At 39.2% G+C, this 20,174-nt stretch overlaps 1 non-coding gene across 1 annotated transcript; it reads left to right on the top strand.

The window, feature by feature from the left end:
* Positions 1 to 17,666: 17,666 nt before the first annotated feature.
* Trnav-aac (transfer RNA valine (anticodon AAC)) lies at positions 17,667 to 17,739 on the top strand. Its single transcript has one exon. It is a non-coding gene; the product is annotated as a tRNA-Val (tRNA).
* The last annotated feature ends 2,435 nt before the right edge of the window (positions 17,740 to 20,174 follow it).

Below are 20,174 nucleotides of genomic sequence, written 5' to 3'. Positions count from 1 at the left end.
CTCTAAATAAAGAGATTTCTTCCAGCTGACCTCCGTGAGGAGAAAGATATTCAACGTATAATATTTTGGAGCACATTATGTATAGAATTTATTGCATTCCATGTAGTATGATGGGGTGTTACATAGGCATAGGAACTATAACATGGATCCTGTAGGGCACAGCAACGTTGAAGGGAAGAGAGGAAGAGTGTGTATTTAAATTAAAACTTATCATTTAAAAATTCGTCTACAGTGTAATAGCTCTTTTTAATTAACATTGTTTTTAGATTTTAATAATATACCTCTAATAGATAGACGTACATACGCGTACAAATTATTTAGAAATGACTATTACTTTATTAATAAATGTTATTTCAGTACCATGATTATTTGTGCGTCCAATGAACAACCTTTTCTCAGCCCTATGAAATAGTGTATAATCTCCACTTGCCTGTGTAGTTCTGCACTTATGACTACCAAGTTACGTGGTTACTACGACTAACGACTACGCCGCTGCTACGCGACTACGCTACTACGTGTGTAGGTGCCACCTTAGTGGAGGCTAATGGACACTGTTAAATGTTGAGTGATAACTTTTCAGCCATGTTCATAAGATTTCATTGATTTTAGATCTTTTCAATAATTGTAAGTCATCAAATTTTGTCACTCGTAATAACATCATTAACCCAAAGTAGAAGGGCGTGGTGGAGTATTAAAATCTCCTCTGATTCTTAATCTGTTACTGTTTTAAGCTACAGTTTACCAACAGATAATGTTCATTGTGAGAATCCGTGTCTCAAACCATCAACTAAAAATCCAAGAACTAACTTTGACGTGATTACCTACTAGATACGTAACTAGTAAGACAGTGAGTATATCTCATACGTACGTCTTAACCCAAGAAACTAATCTCCTACAGTAGTTTGCGAACTAAATCACAAGTGAAGGTAACTAAACGGATAGTCTTGTTTGATGCGAACTCGGATTGATCCTCACAGTTACTTGCAGCGACATGTAGTTACTTGTACAAGTAGCTGTGTCCAGTGCTCGCGAGTTGCGTGCTGCCCGGACATGTTCAGGATGCCCCCCCGTTTCCCCCGACGTCTTCACATCCGCTGTACCCCATCCTCCCCTCGTTGATTAGCTATCACTGTTATTTGCATTGTTTAGCTTACTTGCTAGTTGTTACCATCTGTAAGATGTAGGTACTCTGATAATGTGACCTCCGCACATCGCAAAATTTTACTAAATTGTTTCTTACGGCCATAATCCTTGACCTCGAGACATGGACACATTCACATCCACGACATATTCGGAATAAACGATGAACGCATTATATGTTATTTTGTTCGTTATTCAATTTTAATCCGGCAGAATATATAAAAGATTCAGACAAAATTATCAATAAACACTTTTAATTTTTGTTGAACTCTCTACACTTGATTCGACACAAATAATCCGTCTTAGGTAATTTGTATCGTAATCATAGATATATTTTCTTTCAGTTTCCCTTTTTATTTTCAGCACTCAGGTTCCAAGTCTGATATCACGGCTCCTTCCCATTACCCTCAAACAAATCTGCGCCGTCTATTTGTTTCCTCGCTAGTTGTTTCCTCAGATTTATGGTAGTATTGTATTACTTTCTGACGACCCTTCTACTGTCGGGAGATATAAAGTTGATAATGTTGACGAGCGCGACAAAAGTTGTCACAATCGCCGACACGAGATTAAAGTGAAAAATTTCCGGCGTAAACAAAACGGTCCTAATTGTTTTGTATTAAGGTTCTTTAGGCGGGATTTGGAAGCCATTTTGATTGATTTCATTTCTTATTAACTGAGGCACAAAGGCTATAGAAAAGATATGATTCTTATGAGTAAGATATACGCGGAAAAACTTTATCAAATAATACATCATCTCCCGGTTTTCGTAGTTCCGCTTACCCTGATGATTTGACAGGTCTGGTTGTTTAGAGAAGCGACTGGATGCCTGTGTGAGCTTCTAATCTGTGGAAAATTAGGTCAATACAGGTTCTGTTACTTCTCGAGCATGTGGAATTATTATAAACGTGATCTACAGAGATTGTTACGAATGGTAATTAAGTTACGAAGCTGTATTACCCATTTATTTATAAAAAGTTAGTTATTAATCAGTAATATACGAGTTTTTTTTTATTGAAAGTATAAAGTATTGTCTTGAATATGTTTTTTTTAAATAAAATTAGCTCGCGTTTAATCACAATCACATCTGATGGTAAGTGACGATGTGGTCTAAGATGGATCACGCTTACATAGCAAAAAATAAAGTAATAAAGTATCTTTTAATATAATATTTGACCTAAAATAACAAACACAGGTGGTTATCGATATATCGACCAAGTATTAAAGATTGCGGCGATACGGCCGACCACTTATCACATGCGATATACTTATTACATAAAAGAAAATACTAAGATGTAACAGAGCCCTGTATCGCAACCTTGAGTTTCGCACTTAACTTGTTTCTTTTGTCGCCACTTGAAATATTGCCCGCGCTTTTGTGGCCGATATCGTTTCTTGAAAAATGTCCCCCTCTCCCCCCCCCTTGCCCCCTCTAAACCCCGGATTAGGGACAACCACAAACAAGATACAAACAGAAAGAAACGCCCCTCCTGCCTTTAAACAAAGGCCTTAATTGGTTAATCACTTGATGTGATTAATTGCCGAAATGACAAACATTTTTTTTTTGTTGACGATTATACAATGTCTTAAAACAAACAGCTTTCAAAAACTTGAGCGTTGATCAATGCTTTCCAAAATCTATGAATGCAAAAAAATCGCGGTAGCAATTGTCAGACATAGACAGACATAATAAACTCATACATACAGAAACTTAGGCCCATTTCCCACCATACTTCTCTTGCTTCCTCCACGCTCATTAAATAGTTTCATACATGCACGCCTGATCAGAGTAGATTGTAAGAACTAAATGTTTTTAAGAACATCCCCAACTTGGTTACTGTACATCCTTATAGGTTTCATAACATGTGAAATGTTTAAAAAATACTATCTTATGCTATTCACAAAACTGTGAGCAGTCAAAACGTAAAATAATACAGTAGCAGCGTGATAAAACACTGCACCGTCTAAAAGCTGCATACAAATCGACTCGTTAACCCTTGACAAAATATTTGCTTCAATTGCTCGCAACAGCTTAAATCCTGGATTATACTCGTAAATAACGTTTTATGAGCTTTAGGTAGATAACACTAGAAAATATTGCTAAAATCCTAGACGGCTATCTTAGAAGCGTTTAAAGGAAACAGAAATTGGAAAAATAAGCTTATATTTCGCTTCCCCTCGCAGTATGTGGCACATCCGAATTCCATAAAATCTACTGAAGCCATGCTGAAGCAATGAAACTGCAGTGACACGTACATAATAAGACCGAAGGTTAGAACAGTAAACTAAATTGAATTCAAACTGCTCCCGCAGTCGAAAACTTTTAAACCGAATAACTTGAGCTGCAAAGAAAGACATAACGTGAACGATGCATCTTCCCAACACTCACAAAGTAAACTTCACAGACAGAGACATATGCAGCGGGTGATAAATCCGGGAACAATCCGAGTACAATCCAGGCCAGTCCGGGCCCCGGCTCCCGGCTCCCGACTCCCGGCGGCAGGTAACAACCTCGTCTGCATCTGTTTGCACCGCTTTATATTTTCATTGTGAGTAATTTGACCGTTTCATTCCGTGACACGCCGCGCACGGTTCGTGCTAAACTTTTTACGTGCTTTATGTTTTGTTGGTCTGTTCTTCTGTCGAGTTTGGATGAATGTCTCTGTTGTATTGTTATTGTATCTACCTTTCGTCATATTTCATGTTTAGAATAAAAGAGTAAACGAAACATTTTTCGAGCTAGATTGCAACGATTGTTCTGGAATCGGTGCTCGTGAAACTGATGTCATAAAGGTCATCTCATCAATCACACGCCTCAACAGTGCATTTCAATCGCTAGGGAATTGTTCCACGGTAAATTATTTCGCCGCTGGTCGCTCGCGCAGCTCGTAAATATGGCGACGAGCCTCGCGACGTGCGCGTACGGCGATAAATCGCAACCAACAACAAATAACTTTCACGGCTGAAAATATCAAATGTAAAATGTAAATTTAACTACCTAATACGGGCTTAAGCGGCGCTGTGCGTTTTAAAGCGCTGTTTATTTGGAATTTGAGTGTGTTTTTATGTTTGTCGCGAGAGGAAATAAAAACGTCTGGTCGTACGTAGTGCTCGGCGAGTTATGAATGGCCTATGAGCGCTCCAACATAGCTAGATTATAATATTAGCTCTATTGGCGAAGAAGCGACACTCGGTTGAGTTGCGACTGTCTCATTGGTAAATACTTCACAATAGTCATTTGGACTTGGGGAAAAGCTCTTCTTTAAAATGTTTAATAGGTACCTAACCAAAATTATTATTATGCTAGGAAAGGAGTATCTATAATAAGTTAAGGCTAGACATACATAATGAATTCAGTTGCACTTCATAGCGCACTTAGTAGGTCCGGTGTTACTTTCTCATAGTTATAGAATATCAGGTATATAAACAAGTATAATACATTATGACGACGCGGACGGTGTCACTTCTGCGAGGGCAGCTAGTCTGCATGAAGTGTGTCGTAGGTGGCGTGCATCGCAGGCAGTTTGCTTGATATAATGCACGTCGCCGCCCGTTATTGCTGCAACCTACTTATTTATAATTGTTACCGACACCGCCACTCTACGTAGACCCCACGCCCAGTTTCAAACTTACCAGATAAGGGGTCAACCAACGCTGGCAGAGTTATGGCCAAGGGTAAGCTAACAAGAGCCAGGAAGGCCGGCACGGGCAATTTAGTTTTCTTTCATGGCGAGTGTGGAGCAACCTTTACATCGTTATTGTCAACTGTACGCGTGACGCATGTGCCGCGCGATGTAAACGCAGCTTTATGAGCTGTACCGCGGTTTCGTTATGACGACTCTTTAGTTTCGAGTAATTTTACTGCCGTTTTGTTTATGTGGAATGGATTTGTTGGCGAATACATTAAGTTTTATTTTTTATCACAACTATCCCATATTTTTGTAGTAAGTACATGCTACACTTAGGTACTCTCAAGTAATTAGAGAAATGATTTATTAAGTCAAATTAGCTCGATTTTACATATTTTTAGGCTTTCCAATATAAACTTTGATGTTTGAAATGTTTACTGAAATATATCTTGAAGTTGTTTTCCTGATTACTTGTGACTTTGAGTTTATGTATATATGTGAGCTTTTTCCGCAATATCGCATACATATTGTATATGAGGTTGACCTAGGTGAGGACAGCGATATAGTTGGCGCGTCCCGGGGAGTAAATTATGCAAGACGCAGCCCCGCTGAGCACTGATGTACTTACACATACAGCGTGCTTATATTGTGGATATATAAACTTTTTACTTTATCCCTTCTTCTAATCCTTTCATTCCTTTGTTGTGATGTAGGGCTCGGTGATAGCTCGGTAGATGAGCTCGGTGGCGCAGCGGTAAACGCGCTCGGTCTGCGATTGTTAAAGTTAAGCAACTTTCGCAAAGGCCGGTCATAGGATGGGTGACCACAAAAAAAAGTTTTCGTCTCGAGCTCCTCCGTGCTTCGGAAGGCACGTTAAGCCGTTGGTCCCGGCTGCATTAGCAGTCGTTAATAACCATCAATCCGCACTGGGCCCGCGTGGTGGTTTAAGGCCCGATCTCCCTATCCATCCATAGGGAAGGCCCGTGCCCTAGCAGTAGGGACGTTAATGGGCTGATGATGATGATGATGATGTAGGGCTCGAATAACAGATTTCCACTCCCTGCGATCTTTTGCAGTCTTTGTAGCTTGCTCTCATGTCATGCCGAAAGTTTATAATAACTCTCGGTCAACCGAACGTCGCCAGGTCTCTTTGGGCTGCCCCCTTTTGCGTTTTCCACGCGCACACCAGGTCAGAGCTCATCTTGACGGGTGATCCACAGGTCTTCAAGTCTCGAGTCGACGATCGCGAAACGACTAGATATCAGTTTAACTATTATATACATTTGTTTAACACATCACCCTATATGCTAAACGAGTTACAATATGTAAGCAGTTAAGCACTGCCGTTGCGTCGGTAGGTGGTGGTCGTATACTACTCGGTATTCAGTATGATGAGTGAGGCTGCGCCGGCGCCGCGGCCGCCGCCCTGGGGTGCTCTTATATTGCTGCTCTATTGCCAGGTCAGGAAACGAGGCATTTGTACAGTGTGCAATAAATTAAATTTACAATTGTAAATGTGTTGTGTTGTGTGTATGTCAATTTGCTAGGGGGCTTTGTATGTCCTCCCTGCTTTTCATAATATATAAGAATTGATTTCGAGAAATGTTATGTTATGTTAGTGGGCTCTGTTTTCTCTAAGATGGCCTATTATGCAATTTCGAAAACACTTGAACTAAATATATTGTGGGATACTGATAATGATCAGACCCACAATAATTTGCCAATGGGCAAAACCTAACCCTTACTTAGAGGTATATCTTCGAAGAAATACTGGTACAAATTTTTGGAGTAAGTAAGTGCAATTTGCTGGGGCGTTATAAATCAGAGTGTAACAACGAAGTAATCTTAAACCAAACGCATGGCAGCACGTGGAGGCGTAATCCCCCCCGCTCCCGGCGGAGACGCGACAAAAACCGATTAATGTTATTGCCGCCGCTAATTCTATCAAAGACTCGTTCGCTTTAATAGCGCACAACAAAATAAGACCCTTAAAAACTAATGTTCAGACTTAAGGCCCCGCAAATACCTCTTTGTGACTCGGAACGATATCGCGCGGCGAACCTGGCTATACGCGATTTTCTTACCCGACTCACCGCGCGAACAAACTCCGACTCTAAGACAATCCTACTTGGGCACCAATTCACTCGCAGCTGCATTAAAACTTAAGACGGAGCAAGATTCAAGCAGATTAAAAAGTTGGAGTCGGTCGCGCGACGTCATTGTAAGTGGAAAATGAGTTAAATAAGGCAATACATTTTAATTAGGAGGAAGGGATCTGCCCTTTATTCGTCGCGCGATAACTCGCCGGCTCTATTAATTGAATTTCATGTTTAATTAACTCGAACCGAGGACGGATAATCCCGCCATCTCGATAGTCAAACAGTTTTCGAAGAAACCAAAGTCTTAGGTTTTTGTGAAACGATTTCTTCAAAAGTGATTAAGCAACCGACGAAGGACCAAAGAAATCGGTAAATTAAATTAAGAGATCGTGAAATCTTCGTTAACTTTATAGGTCGTTATTTTAATATTTCTTAGAGAAAGTCCCCTCAGGTTTTATAATCATCTGTAGCTACATAACTAACCATAAAAGTAACCTACAAAGCCACCTTTATGATGTGACCCAGAAAAAAAATATCCATAAACTGAAACTTGTGTGAGAAGATTGAATGCGGTGTCTAGAAGAATGCACGGTGCAATGTGGTGAGACAATCTGCTGGTAAGTGGTAGCAGCGGCCGCGGGGCGGGGCGGGGTGAACGGCGCGGGGGAGGGGGGAGTGATTGCTTAAAAGATTAAAAACTTCTACCTTGCTTTATGGCTGCATTCTGCAGAAATGGCCTCGACTGGCTTAGTGGAACGACGGGATACACTCGACGGTAGATTGGCAATTACACTAGAAAAGGTTTTCTTTACGTTTCCTGCATAATTGGGAATAAACGTTACGACCGCAAGTCTATTGCCGTAACTTAATCGCACCTACGTTTGGCGAGAGTGTACCTTAATTCATTGTATAGATCGCAACATAACATGAACACATGAACATCCAATTTGATAGAACACACCAACATCGCAACAAAATTAACTACTAACATTATTATGTACACAGTTAAGACAATACATTGCATGACAGAGAGGATAAAACAGACCTGCGACCTGACTTATTGCAGATTTACCGCAGAAGGCATTAACTACTTGGCCGGACTAATGGGGAGCGCCATGGTCTCTCACCCGGTACACAATTTAAGACAACAGGCTTGTGTGCCCAGTTAGGCGCGAACCTCGGCTCATATTTGAAAGATTTAATCGACCCTACCGGGTCGATAGCGGTAAAGTAATAAAATAGCTACGATGAAGAAATTCACCTAAAAATCTATATTTCTTTACTTATACTAACTTTTATATGCGCAAACGTAACATTGTAATATAACTTTTTATTTTAAGTCATCTAACTCTACAATCATTTCACGCAGTGACGTCGGCAACATTACATTAGATGACTCTTTTGTAATGAACCCTCTCTTACTTTTATCTTCTAAAAATCTTTTAATAATGTTGGCTCTTCACAAGGACAGAAATTCAAAAAATTCAAAAATATTTATTTTTCAAAATTGGCTCACAAAGTTAGCGCTTTTTGAACGTCAGACATAATTAAATTACATATTATGTAACTAGCTGTAAAACTACTACCACATCGGAATCTGTAACGCTGAGGGAAAGACGTGGCCAGAAAACCTCCCAGCACAGGGCCCTAGTCCTACTGTTTCATGTTTTCCTTTCTTTTCTTTTAATCCAGTTTGTATTACATAATTTATAGACTTAAATACAATGGTATTCCAATTACAGTCGGTGGAAGGAAAGTGAAACATAAAGAGTTTATGTGACTTTATCACAGAAACAGTGTTTTATGAGCTCCCTGTCAGAAGCAGGCCTGTCCACATACGCAGCACCCGATCACGAGTTGACGCGAAAGCCAGCCATCGCTCCCTTCGCACATTTTTGAGGGAAAGGTGCGACCCGACTTCCGGACGCCACCGCGTACACGAACATTTCGAGGCGAGCATGCACCACTTATAAAAAGAAGCTCAAAAATCCTCCGCCTGGATATAAAAAGAAAAAGTACTCTACTGTTCAAATATCATCAAGTGTTTCACAATCCTTTTTAATCCACTTACAAAGTTATTTCAAATTCAGTATTTTAGGGCCAAGTTTTTATTGCAAACATTCTTGTCTTTTTTGTGTTGAGCTGAAGTAATCCATTTAATATTATTATCCTTAAGATAGTCTCCTACTTTATAATAAGCTTTACTGATTAAAGTAGTTTTTATAACATTCTTAAACATATTTCCCGAAAGGCCTAGTACATCTTCTGGTATCTTATTATAGTATCGCACACACAGCGCTACAAATGATGTGCTAATTTTGGATAGTCTGGAACTAGGAACTGCTAATTTGTTCTTATTCCTTAGGTTGTATTTGTGCTTATCACAGTTTCTTAAATATAAGTGTAAATTTTTCCTAACATACATAATGTTCATATATATGTATTGACAAGGTACAGTCATAATGGAAATCTCTTTAAAAAATTCTCTGAGAGAATCGCGGCATCTCAGTTTGTAGATAGATCTGATTGCCCTTTTTTGTAGAATGAAAACGGTTTCAATATCAGCTGCTCTACCCCAAAGCAAAATACCATACGACATAATACTATGGAAGTAGCTAAAATATACCAATCTTGCAGTCGTCACGTCAGTCAGTTCTCTAATCCTTTTGACTGCAAATGCAGCTGAGCTAAGTCTACCTGATAATGATTTAATATGTGTGTCCCATTTGAGTCTATCATCAATATTTAATCCCAGAAAAACTGTATTTTTAACAAAGTCTAGTTTCTGGTTATTTAGAAGTATATCACAATCAGCAGAATTTACGTTAGGTAAACTGAATTTAATACATTTTGTTTTCTTTCCATTCAAAACTAGGTTATTTATTGTAAACCAGTGGTGGATCTGGCAAAGGGCGTGATTTATATGGTCATTGTTGGGCTTTCGTCTGTCTGTTTTAAAAATAAGGGAAGTATCGTCCGCAAAAAGTACGATATTTGACAAGTTCTGACCCTCCACCATGTGGGCCAAGTCATTAACATAAACTAAAAACAAAAATGGCCCGAGAATGGAGCCCTGCGGAACACCTATCTTGACTTCAGAGCCGAAAGATTCTGTATTATTTATTTGAACCTTTTGTGATCTACCAGACAAATAAGATCGCATAAATTCCAATTCTTTACTTTTAATACCGTAGTGTTCTAATTTGACAGTGGTAGAGTTTTGAGGAGCTCGGAGGCGCAGCGGTAAACGCGCTCGGTCTGCGATTGTTGAAGTTAAGCAACTTTCGCAAAGGCCGGTCATAGGATGTGGGCACCTCCGTGCTTCGGAAGGCACGTTAAGCCGTTGGTCCCGGCTGCATTAGCAGTCGTTAATAACCACGAATCCGCACTGGGCCCGCGTGGTGGTTTATGGCCCAATCTCCCTATCCATCCATCCATAGGGAAGGCCCGTGCCCCAGCAGTGGGGACGTTGAAGGGCTGGTGATGATGAGTAGAGTTTTAGAACCTTGGTACATAAGTCATTAATACCTCAAATATATCAGCTCAGTCGCTGAATATTAAGGAGGAGCGTGTTATCATGCGAAGGTCCTCGGGTCTGCGCTTGTAATTGCTGGTCCCTCGTAGTAAACATAACTTATGACAGTTATGACGTCATATCTCCCGCCACACCAATCACGGATTACTGCTCAGGCCGCCGCGGCCCACATTATTGTTGGATTACATACCTATTATGGGCAATTTATAGATCATTATTAGTATAGCCCGTACTAGATTATGTACATACGTGCCACGGGGTGTACAGTATTATATAATAATCACTAATACAACACACTTTAAAATAATAATTTTAAGTTATATCTGTCATTTTCTTATCCGCTGAAAAGGAAAGGGACGGATGATTGACAGCTCTTAATTTTAGGAAGTATGAGTAAATTAATGAATAACCCGGGCGAATCAAAAAGGTATCTCGCTGGTATGCAAACCGTTTGACGTGTCCTGTCAACTTAATTCTGTCGGGTTATTGGCCAATGTAAAATGTTTAGACGGTTGTTTTAGATTTGTGCTTAAAATTGACGTGTGTTCCATAAATTTTATGCTTGTAGATTACCCGTCCCTTTTCTTTTCGGCGGATAAGAAAATGACAGATATAACTTAAAATAAAATTAGATGGTATTTACAGGAATTAGCACCAATGTACTTATACAGATAGTATAACTCGGTATCACGTCTGAAGAAAATGGAGATAAATCGGTTTTGCTTTACATAAAGCATCCAAGCTACAGAAAAGAAAAAAAAGATTATAAGTACTTTATACTTCTACTTGACGGCAAAAATGCACTTAGCCACAAATAATCTATCATTGTAAAATTAATCAAAATGGCTGCAACTTTTCTTCGCTCAGACAATACCGAATTAATTTACAAAACCTAAACAATGAAAAGAGCTGTTAATGAAACAGAACGTCATGGGAGTGCAATTAAAGGCTGTGCTGAGGACGCATAACTGGCGTAATAAAACGTGTCGCACTTCCGTTCCTTTGTCATCATTTGCAAGTTGGACGACATCACTATGTAAGTATACCAGCGGTGTGGCAGCTTCAAACAAATACCCAAGGTATTATATCTCCTGCAATGTTAATTGTTAGTAAGTGTACTGTTTGTTGTTCCATTTGCGGTGCCCTACTCTACTATACTCAACTATATCCCAATTGGGGTAGTGAGAGGTACAATTGTCGCAAGTGGAACTAAGTACCCACGCTTCACCGAGCTTTCTATTAGAAAAACGTGATACGTGAGCAGTATCGCCGTCTATAATGGTAATACATAAATCTCTACTAGATAACATAACAAATATATAGTCTATATACGTTGTATACTTCGTTATAGGCCTCCTTCAATCAACCGAAAGAGTGCAGTAGGAGATCCGAAACATAAAACCAAAAATACGCTTACGAGGTTGTCTCTATAAGTGTCTGTACCAACATTGTCAATACATAGGAATGTAGTAAGAAAGTTGTAATTACATCATCAGTAATTTCATCATGATATAAGTAGTTACAAAATTGATACACCAACATATCACGAAGCTGTTACACTATATTTATATACTTACCGATGATGACACACCCTATCCGAGGTAGTAGGTAGCGCGACTCGGGCGCAGCGTCGCGATCGTCTTTTATACGCACTGCGCTGTGAAATCCATTACATCGGTGGAATTAGCAGCGCCTTTGTTTAGCGCGCCTTTTGTTCATCGCAGAGTTTTCTTTACATTTGTTTGATACTTTAATTTTTAACACAAGAACAATTCAGGAAAAGAGGGGAGGTTCGTTGTATTGGGTGAGTGCTATATTATCAGCGATACAGCAATGGACATGTCTTCTTCTGTGGATTTCTTCATGAAGCGTAACTTTGTTTTATGTTCTTGATAATAATGTAGTTATGCCTCCTCGAAAATATATGGTTGGTTTTATAAAACTAAAGTAATGTTTACATGATGCCACGTCAAAAATGTTAAGTTTTATGAAACTACAAAGTATCGTATCGTAAAATCGACAAGGATGTTTGAACATTTTTGTTAACAGATTTATTTATTTATAAAATAAAGTCGCTTTAAAACCGTAAGTGACAACTAATAAAAGTCAAAGTTTTTGTTTTAAACTACGCCTTTACGAACCCCGTATCTGAAGGAAGCAATTAAGAATACAGTAAAATGTTAATTTCTTTGGTAGTAAATCACCGCTGATCCGTAATAACACGTCACATATAAAGAGTAGCAGGCATCCTCTAGCCAATGGGAGACAAGTACAATCGTAAAACAACTTCCGACCGTTCGAAATTTGAACTTTTAAATTTCGAACTGACCTGATTCGGTAAGCGCGACATGATCGGCTTTGTTTACAAAGCACACACGTCGACTGCGGCATGTAATTACAGCCTTAATATCTAGCAGCTTAAGTTCATTTTCGTTGAGAATCACCGATGCGTGTTTATGAGCAATTAAACTGAAGTCAGTTAATTACGCGATGAGTGCGTTGTGTGTGGCGGACATGTTCCTTATAAAAATCGAAGTAGATTTATGTTTCCTTGAAATCCGCACATAAGAATAAGTAATAGGATTATATCATCATCATCAGCCCATTAACGTCCCCACTGCTGGGGCACGGGCCTTCCCTCTGGATGGATAGGGGGATCGGGCCTTAAACCATCACGTGGGCCCAGTGCGGATTGATGGTTATTAACGACTGCTAATGCAGCAGGGACCAACGGCTTAACGTGCCTTCCGAAGCACGGAGGAGCTCGAGATGAAAACTTTTTTTTTGTGGTCACCCATCCTATGACCGGCCTTTGCGAAAGTAGCTTAACCGCGCCACCGAGCTCCTCATCCCATAGGATTATATAATAATATATATTATAATAGGAGTGAGTTTGTGTATGTTTAAATTGACCTTTTGGATGGCGAATAATAGTAGCTAAGTTCTTCTTTATGGATGTTTTAGGAGATTTAGGCTCTAATAATTTTATCGTTAGTTCTGATAAGTTTGGGTTTTGTTGTTTACCAAATGGTGCACTCGAGAATTACTATCAATTCTACGAGAATCAACTGATGGAAAACCGCCATGGGCGAACTTTTGCCAAATTTCGGATTACTTATTAAGCAAATACACAGCCTCTACCAAAGACAGATGTGTATCGGAACACAATTAAGGAAAAACTATATTGAAGCCGGCTATCTGGCTGAGTGACCAATTGTGCGTTGCGTACTGCGGGTGATATGATCAGCTCTTGTGATTTATGCCCGGGTTCGATCCTGAAACGATACGAGTCTTGTCTGTACTACCATACTACCAAGTTTCTAATCAGAGAGCAAGAAACCAATGGAGTTGGCCCTCTTAATTATTCCTTTTATATTTTATAATTTTAAACCTTTCAAGACCTGGTGATTTTCTTGCTTCTTATTTTTATCACAATTTTGATCTCGCTTGTACTTTAAAACTAATCATTTAATTTTTTAATCAACTTAATAAGGAGAAAATGGAATTATTATTACTGACTTTCTTAAATAAGTAGGTAGAAGACAAAAAACGATCTCTTTTTTTTCGGATTATTTTGAGTTACGGAAATTATACTCTCTAAAATGCGATATTATGAACACACGAATCTACCAATAAAATAAATTAGGTATTATATGATTTGTATTCCCATTTAACAGTAACGCAATGTCTTTCCCAACTAAACGGACATTGCAACTCGACTCCACGACTCTGTGCTAGGGTGTCCAGTAAGAAGTGTCCTCTTGGGAGCAATCCGCCCGCGGCGAGGGTGACCATGCTTTATCGGACACCCGATCCGATCGTGACCACGACACGAGGTCCGCCGTCTTCAGGGTTACGCGGGCACAGGGACTCACTTAGGGGTTTGGAGTTATGACGTTATGAGGCCTTTGAAAGTTGTAAAGATGTGAGACCAATTAGATTTTATCCTTTTCTTTCTGATGGTGAAGCATTTAGATTCCCTATTTATTCTATTGAAGCATTTTTTAATACTTTTGGACGCTACATTATTTTACAAATCATGTTTAATTTAATGGCTTCTCAAATCAAATCAAATATACTTTATTTCACACAACATACAAAACAAATTAACACAGATGATGATAGATACAGTACAATTCTCCTGTGTTATTATCATTTCCAATGTGAATTTCAATGCATTTAAGTACACTTAATTCAATGAAACAAGCCAATTGGAACTCCAAAAATTAGTCAACCGAAAACTCCCGTTGTATTAGAATATTTTCCACATTCAATATGGACCACTCGTGGCCCACTGTGGCGCCGAGCCCGTGGCCCACACCGCAGCCGCTCCTCTCCTTGCCGCTCAAAATTGCGATATAAATCGCTCGGTATCGCTCTGTGTCTCTAATTAGCCGTTAGCGAGTAACTTTTATCGTCGTCCGGCAGTTTACGGCTATCTCGCCTCGAGTTTAAATCGCTCGCCATATGTAGTTTAGTGGCGTCTAGAGTTATTGTTTTGGGCTCGGCTTTCGATATAATTGTGTGGGGTACATTAGATAGGTGGTCACATTGTATATACGTAGACAGTGTGTGTTACGTTACTCTATTTGGACGGACTGCCCATTTTACACATAGAAAACTATTTTGATCTATTATTGAAAAGTAAAGAAGTTATTAATTATAATTGGGAAGACTTCTGCCTACTGTTATGTATTACTGTATGGGACATACCTAATAGTCTACCATTTATGGTCAGTCACATCTCTAGCGCGAGCAAGCCAACGCGTCTTTATGTTTGGATCTTGTAATTAAATTAATATCCTAAGTAATACAGTTCATTCAATTGTTTGTGTGGGGTTTTATTGAAATTACCAGCGCTCCCTACAATTACCTATTAAATATGTATCATGTCTATTTTTAAGTCACGTCACTGAAAAATTATAATATACAAGGCTTTACATACAAAGCTCGCTTAGAAGCTCAAGTGTATTATACTACACATAATTACGTAGTTGTATTAATAAAATCGTACTTACCTATTCGATAATCTTTAAATAAAGTTTACTCATTTTATAATCTCTCAATCTAAGTGTTTACTGTGTAATCAACTTTTATACACAGTAAATTTTATCTTATCTTATCTTATCTTATCTTTATATCACGTATTTGTAATAGAGTGAAAATGTCCTTAATAGTTAAGGTAACTGAAAGGATTAAAAATATTATACATACACACACATACATTCAAACAAATACACACACATTTTCAATGTTTATTATATTTTTATATGAGTGTTATTACGTCGTGTTACTCCAGATGTAAGTACATAATATATTAAAAAAAAAACGAAATGTGGTTCGTGGGGGGAGACCAGGATCCCAAGATACAGGGTCAACCTAGTTTGTTCCTGTCTTCTGCATACGGTCCCAATTTAAATATTATTTTTGTTTGAATGGAAGTTTATACGATTGTTTGTAGATTTTTATTTTTTCTTTACTTCTACGTACAAATAGAAGCTTTGTATGTAAAGCCTAAGTACACGTTAGAGTTATATTTTCGTGGAGCCTAAATTAGGTAGGTATTAAGTTCATATTTGTAAGCAAATATTTACCACCGTCGCGAACAGTCTTAAAGCTCATTATTCAAATATTAGTGAACTCCATTGAAGCGCAAACAAAATAAATTCATGCAAATCGACGTATTTGCAAAATGAAGTCGTCTAAAAAAAGCTTTTAATAACAAAAAAAAGGAATTTTTCCTTCTGCGCCGGTATTTTCCTCTTAATTTAATCAAATCATGGACTCTCGTGTATTTTTCTGAGTCATTTATTTTTAATTTCGCGCGGTCGTTGTATCGGCATCGGTGTGCCAGGCGGGGGCCCACTCCTGTTATAATCAGTTTTAAAATCACAATTTTGCATTGAATTCTTTTTTGTGTCCGTTTCAGAAGTTATTGTAAAGCACGCACAGAGCAACACGGACCTCCGCGCATGAGTAGAGTATGACAATAATTGTCTCTTTTTAGATTTGAAACTAATAGTATTTATAACCTTTATTTCAAATTGAAAAAAAAAAACATTGACAATGAACCTGTCAAAGCAATGTTCGCAAGAATTTTATGTCGCACTATGCACTGGCTTTTCAGTATTATAAGGGATCAATGGATCATACTGACAATGTAAATAAGATATACATAATGTAGGTACCTACATACTCGTACGTACACATCAACATTCATAACAATACAAACACAGTTCAATTTCCTCGCAGCAAAACTTCTCAACTAAGGGAGGTGAGACCCATAACATAACATTAAATTATCAAGATGTTCCGTGACAATTAATATTGATCACTTCCAGACACCTCTCGGAGGTAATATCTGGTGTTGGGAACTTCTGAGCATTAATATGATAATATATCAGGACATAAAGCATCATTAGGTCAACCCCCTCCCCCCGTTCTCCTTGCCTCACCCCTTTCCCGCCTGTAGTTGGTAATTGTTGGTAACGACGTGTTCGGATCCTCGCCCAAGAGGTGTTGATTAAATGGCGTAACTTGAGGTGATTCCGGAATATAGCTTGTTTCTATCTCGTCGCGGAGTGATATTGAATATTAACGGTCACTCGCATCTTACACGGCATGCATAGTAGGTATATCTACCTACAGTTAATTCAGTCAGTACAGTATGTCTCAAGGTCGTTGTTATTCTTGTAATATACATAACATAACATAAATAGCCTATATACGTCCCACTGCTGGGCACAGGCCTCCCCTCAATCAACCGGAGGGGGTATGAAGCATACTCCACCACGCTGCTCCACTGCGGGTTGGTGGAGGTGTTTTTACGGCTAATAGCCGGGACCAACGGCTTAACGTGCCCTCCGAAGCACGGAATCATCTTACTTTTTCGGACAATCAGGTGATTCAAGCCTGAAAAGTCCTTACCAAACAAAGGACAGTCTCACAAAGTGATTTCGACAATGTCCCCATCGGGAATGGAACCCGGACCTCCAGATCTTGTAATATATTTAAATTAATTCACAAGTTCTTTCACACGTTTACGATCAAGGTTGATGACACAGTTTCGAATATATTTTAAATTATTTGATATCACCTGTCTACTCATATCTCGTTATTTATAACTTCTTCAATAATAACGTAATTAAAGTTGTAAAACCAGATAAGCGGGTCTTAATCTTTATTGCTGGGATTGACTTTCACTAACCGCGTTCTGGGCCGCGTGCCAACTAGTAAGTGGCACGTGATTTCGCCATTGTTAGTATCGTTTCCGTGGTGTAGCGGTTATCACATCTGCCTAACACGCAGAAGGCCCCCGGTTCGATCCCGGGCGGAAACAATTTTTTTCAATTTTGTAAGCTTTAGATATTTTTATTTGCATCTAAGCGTATTACTAAAATCAGTTGTAGGTACACCTACTTGGATTACTTACATCACTTTTGATTATAATAAAAACTACTTAAGTGTGTAGTAATGTTCACGTTTCTACCTGCATTTAAAATAGTATCTCAAACTCTAACACAATTTCTGCTACATTTCGCTTAAAACGTAACATTCAAAGTGAGTTATGGCTTAGTGGGCCGTTAATGGAATATAAGTTATGCGCGGGTATCCCTCGCAAGTTAGGTACAATTGGTGGGCTTCAGGTGGAGCGGCGGTGGAGCGCGGTGGAGCGGTGTCGGCGGTACACGGCTATATTTCAAAGTTTGCCAGTTTGCGCGGCCGAGGTGCGAGGGTATGAGTTATGCCAACCACAAGCGTATGGTTCAAGGTACAGACGAGTGGATCTTATAAGTTGCACATGTTAATAAAGACGATGTTCGCTGACTGGTAAACAGCCGCTTTGAATACAACAGATAGTATACTATAATTATAGGCACAATAGTCGCTCTTGTTTATAAGTGCAGTTAGTAGTACTTACGTGTATTTCATTTGTTGACCGAACTATACCTACATGAATTCAGAACAATAAATGCATTGTAGAATATCATCATCATCATCATCATCAATTTAAGAGCCACGCTCTTGTCGGTGTAGCATTTTCCATTCCAGTCTATCAAAGGCCAATTCCTTGACTTCCCTATAAGACACGACGTTAACCTTTTCTTTAATCTGTTCCATGTAAGCTCTTCTTGGTCTTCCCCTTCCTCTCTTTCCTTCTAGCTTTCCTTCTATGATGTTTTTAATGAATTCGTCGTGTCTTATTAGGTGTCCAATCATCTTGCCTCTTCTGTCCTCAATAATTCTCAGTATTTGTCTCTTTTCCCTTACTCTTACTAGCACTTCCTCATTTGTAACCCTTTCTGTCCAACTTATTCTTTCCATATTGTAGAATATGAACACCTGTAATCCATATTATCTTTTTCTCCTATTCTCCTTTTCTCTATACGTATATTAGGACCAAAAAAGCTTTTTTGAGAAATTACCAGAAGACAAATTCAATCACTAATGATACATTATAGAAATTGGCTTTCCATAATAGCTTTACAGTATCTAGCTGATCAAATATCCGCTTCGGCCGTTCGCCTGCACCGTCGCAAATGTTACCAAAACGCATTTATCGCGCGTCGACCTGTCGCTGTAATTGAGTTAGCGCGCACCAAGAAACGGAACGGCTCGCCCGAGACCCGAAACTTCGCCGCGACACCGCTGGCTGGGACCTGGTAGTTGCGAGTTGCGAGACGGAAGTCAGTGCCGAGGCACTCGGGGCCCATCCAGGGCCTCCATCTCAAAAGATTAAAGAGTTTTTTTCCCTATTTTGGATAGATATCTACCTATATAATATATGGTATATAGTGCTATTTTAGGATCGTAGTAAGTTGAATTCCGTACCGTACTGATTTACTTACGCTTTTGGAGGTATGAATGAATTAGTAAGGTCATACAGGTAGTCGCTTTTGTAAAAAGCCACCTGAAAAACGAGATAATGTTATGGAAGAATATATATTTATAGCCCGACGAAAATCTTTAGACAGTATTAGCTTTGCTTGGGAGTTTGTCAGAAAACGTAGAATTTCCAGGGCCCCATATCCTCGTAGGCCTGAGACGGAGTGTCCTAAGATGGCCACGCCGCCAGTTGCGCGCAGAGTTGCGACTTGTAACAAAACTAATATTATGTTAAACCTGGGACACGTACACGCGTGTGTTAGTAGCTGTCTTTATTGGGGACGAATGGGTCTAGTTTACCGTCTTATTGGAGAGTCAATGAAGTTATACAGATTGAGTGCTTTGAGAGTTCCAATGGGCTTATGTTACAAAATGCGGAATCGAGACAATCTTTTCTTTTAATACTCTAACTCTGTATATTTGAATACTCTTATACAAGTTTGCGTATCCAACCGTGGAAATATATAAATATCTGTGGTACGTTCCTGATAAAGAAACTTGTAGAGCAAACACAATGGTAACAAAGGAATAAAACAATTTACTCATTTACGGTTATCACCAGCCACGATTGTTCGCAAACAGATTCCCCCGTACTAACCGGCAGTGAAGACGAGATCAAACTCCTGCTTGCGACGGGCGGTCGTCACCGTGTTTTACGAGCAGTGAGGAGATCACGAGCCGTTTACGACGCGCGAGGTGATATTGATTGATTTGTTTGTCTGATTGCCCCCCTCACGTGACGAGATGGCACTTTCAAAGTTTAGCAATCATCGTCGTAGGAAATGACCGTTTGTCCTATTTACTTACAATGTTGTAGATAGTCTTAATATATTATATATCCTCGCGAGCACAAATTTCAAGACACACTAGTTAAACAATGAGTTTTTG

This window comes from Pectinophora gossypiella, chromosome 9 (genome assembly GCF_024362695.1).
Source record: "Pectinophora gossypiella chromosome 9, ilPecGoss1.1, whole genome shotgun sequence".
Classification (NCBI taxonomy): domain Eukaryota; kingdom Metazoa; phylum Arthropoda; class Insecta; order Lepidoptera; family Gelechiidae; genus Pectinophora; species Pectinophora gossypiella.
The sequence above is the reverse complement of the archived record's forward strand: the minus strand, read 5'-3'. Positions and strand labels throughout refer to the sequence as shown.